Genomic DNA, 3,878 nt, shown 5'->3' with positions numbered 1-3,878 from the left:
TGAAATTGGAGACAGAGCATGTCTTCATGTGTTCCCTCTGCGAGGACTTAAACTAATTGGAGTTAAGGTAAAGTTAGCCCCGAGATTTGTAGGACCATACCGAGTTTTGGAGCGTATGGGAGAAGTGGCCAACAAGTTGGAGTCACCCGAAGGACTGTCAGGAGTTCATGATGTGTTTCACGTTTCCCATTTGAAGAAGTGCCATGCAGAGATGGCCAATATTCCCATGTAAGGACGCTTGACCGCAGAAAGGATAATGATGTTCCACGAAGTGGAATATGGACTTCATAAGTATAAGTTTTTATCTCGGTATGAGGGATATCCCACGAGGATGAAGAGATAAATTACTATTGGATATAAAGGAGGTATGATGTCGGAAATATGGATCAAGGGAAATTCCATGATGAGTCTGAGTAATCATGTCCTAGATTAGATGCCAATAGAATGAAGGAAGACGGTACAATTGGATGGATTAAGAATACTAGGAAGTTGGAAGATGGAATAATGATAAGTTACCCAATGATAAGTTCAAGGATTACAAGTGACGAGATGGGCCATAACCCACAGGCCCCAGGACCTGCCAAGAAGCAAGCACATTCTCGCTGAAGGAAAAACCCTGGAAGAAGTTATGATTTTATCGGCGGACAATTTTATAGGAGTAACGCAAAACCTGAGAGTTGTGAAGGAACGATAGATGTTTGTCTGGCTTGCAGAATCTATGGATATATCCGAACTTGGTTCGTCGACAAGAGAAATTCTGCAATGCTTGTGAGGATGACCGAGTGTTAGTATGCGAGATTCGCTAAACTGTATACATGGTAATGATTTGGGTGCAGGATGGATTGATCACCATACCGACTTACTCTTATTATTCGCCTTGCTATATGGGATGGTAAATCTGAGTGACTTACCTATAGTGGAGAGTCGACGATCAAAACCTTGTTTACGCCTTAGAATGGTATAGGTATTTTTCCCTTGTACAAGGCAGTTGCTGCCAATCGTAGGTTATACGGTGAGGATCAACCCAGACCCATTTCCTGCAGGAGAACCCATAAATGGTTGACCACCATGAGATATCAATAGTTGTTTAGTATTGGCGCCAGACCCGTCAGCTAAGATGACCCAATCTCGGAATAACCTTACAAAGAGGAAAGGACAGAAGAAATGAGGAAAATGTTATGCCACTACTGGAAGAGCCCAGAGAAGGAATTTGCCGAGAATCTGAAAAGACCGGCACTGTCAAGAATAAGGATGGAGCATATGAGTATTGATGGGACCGTAACCATGTTTCCAAGGGTGGTAGCACCCCAGACCCCCTGTGATGATCGATGGATTTTGAGAAGACTCCAAAACCCTAACCTATTTCTTTCTAGCCTCTCCGAATCTCGAGGACGAGATTCCTTTTAAGGGTGGTAGGTTTGTAACATCCCAAAATTCTAAATTTTGGAATGTTATAATAAATAGATAGATTTGACTGATTGTTTGATTGATTGTCTGAAAGTGAGTGAATTCGAAACTTTTTGAAAGTTAAATGAGAGGGAATAAAAGGACTTTTCCAAACTTTCATATTTGCTTTCTGATCTCCATGAATTCAAATTCTTTTCAAATACAAAACCCTTGATCGAAGATGATATGACTTCTTCCATTTAAAATTAAATGAAAGGGTATTTGAAAATAATTGAATTTCATTTGGAAATATTTCAATTCAGAAACTTTAAGCAACTCAATGATTTTCACGAGAGGAGATAAAATGGCTTCTTCAAATTATGAAATATGAGTTGGGAGTTTCAAGGATCAAATTCAAAGTGCTTTTGAAATTATTTTCATTTTGGAATTGGTTGAGTTTTATTCAAATTATTTTCTCCAAAAATAAAATATATGGAAAATAGGGTAACATGATTCCCTACATCAGAAAATTGGAGAAAAATTAATTTGAAATCATTTTGGTATTTTTAAAATGATTGTTGTTGGATTTTAATAGACCAGTAGCACTCTTTGATTTATCTAAATTTGTGTGGATTTTATTTGAAGTTATAAAAATGTCCATGTCGTTGAAAATCTTTTTCTGAAAATTTTGATATATTATATGCCTATATAATATTTTTAGTTATTTTGTTTTTCTTATTTTAATTCTCTGGAAAAAAATGTTTATAAAAAAAACTTCCCGCCAACTAGGCCGGCCCAGCTCCCAGGCCAGGCCGCGGCCCAGCCCACCACCTCGTCGTCCCCGAGCTCGGGAGGGACTCCCGAGCCAGCACGCCGCCGCGCCGTGGCCTCCACGGAGTCCTCCGCCGCCTTACCCCTCCTCCAAGGCCACCTCCTCCCCTCCCCTACTATAAAGCCGCCGCCCCAGGCCCCGTTTCCCTCTTGGTCGCGCCGCCGCCTCCTCCCGCAGCCGTGGTCAACCTCCGCCGCCGCCGGTCGCAGCTGCTGCGCCGCTGCATTGCCACGCCACCGCATGCTGCTCGCCTCCGCCGCCGCCGCACTGCCGCCCCGTGCCGCCCGAGACGCCCCTCACCGCTGCCGCTGCTTCCGCCGCCACCGACGCCGCACGCCCCGCTCGCCGGAGCCGATCCGATCTGCGCCGCCGGTTTTTCTCATAAAACCGTTGAGCCGCCCGAACCAGTAAAACCACCACCCAGTTTGTTTTTGTTTTTTTTGTTTTTTTAGATTAGGTTTTTCTTCAAAAAAAAACCCGTTCGGTATGCTCTAAATAGCGAACGTTTTCTGTTTAGGCCTTTGTAGTGGACGAATTCGTCACTTATGTTTCTATCCATTAATCCAACTCAAACATGTTTTTGAAAGTTTAAAATTTGAATTAGATCAGATTTGAATTCAAACTTCGTTTGATCATAACTTGAGTTTCGTAGCTCCGTTTGAGTTGATTCTTTTTGCAAATCGAAGCTCTTGACCTAAACATTCTAATAAGGTCAAATTCACATAATTTTGGTACTGTTAGAAATTGTTTTATGTTGCAAGAGTTATTTGCTTGGTTTTGATGTTTCCGAATCGTCTTCTTCGTTCTTTCTGATCTTTTGAGTGATTGCTTATGTGTGGTTACTATTGTTTGCTTACGATAGATTGACCGGAGTGTGACGAGTAGAACTATCAAGAGTTTTGAGTGCGAATCATCTTCATCAACATTGCAGGCAAGTTCACACTTTGATCATACCTCTTTCATACCCAGTTTTTATTGCATTAGATCAAACCTCAAACATTGCATGATTAGGATCTAATTAAATTGTGGGTATTGGGAAGTAGTTGATGAGGTAGGAACCTATTGCCCTGCATTCAAACCTTGGGAGTTACTTTTACGTTATGCTTATATTGCCATGCTATGCTCGTAGACGTGGTTTGGGTATGAGTGAAATCCATGACAGATGTGAGATTGTTATTTAATGGTAGTGATTGGGTGCAGTGGAGCTGTGCAGACCACAGTGATTGGGTGCTGTTGAAAATACGGCTTCAATTTCTTGGCGGCAAAGTGCAAGCCGTAGCACATCTTCTAGTAGTGGGGGTAGTTTTGCTTGGAAGCTGACACCACTTCACTCAGGTAATACACCGGTCTCTGGACTGGTAGCGCCTTGCCTTCCTCCTTGCGTTCTACCACTATGACTGTGCTGACCACTCGGCTGGTGGCGGCGATGTAGAGGAGCATGGGCTCCTTAGGAGTCGGAGCCGCCAGGACAGGTGGAGTAGTCAATATCATTTTGAGCTGGAGAAAAGCTTCATCCGCCTTGTCGTTCCACTCGAAAAAAGTGGTCTTCTTCATGAGCTGGTACAGGGGAAGGGCCTTCTCTCCCAGCTGACTGATGAAACGGCTGATGGACGCTAAACGACCGGTGAACTTCTGCACATCCAGCAGTCGGGTGGGCACT

Source organism: Triticum dicoccoides, chromosome 7A, assembly GCF_002162155.2.
Source record: "Triticum dicoccoides isolate Atlit2015 ecotype Zavitan chromosome 7A, WEW_v2.0, whole genome shotgun sequence".
Classification (NCBI taxonomy): domain Eukaryota; kingdom Viridiplantae; phylum Streptophyta; class Magnoliopsida; order Poales; family Poaceae; genus Triticum; species Triticum dicoccoides.
The sequence above is the reverse complement of the archived record's forward strand: the minus strand, read 5'-3'. Positions refer to the sequence as shown.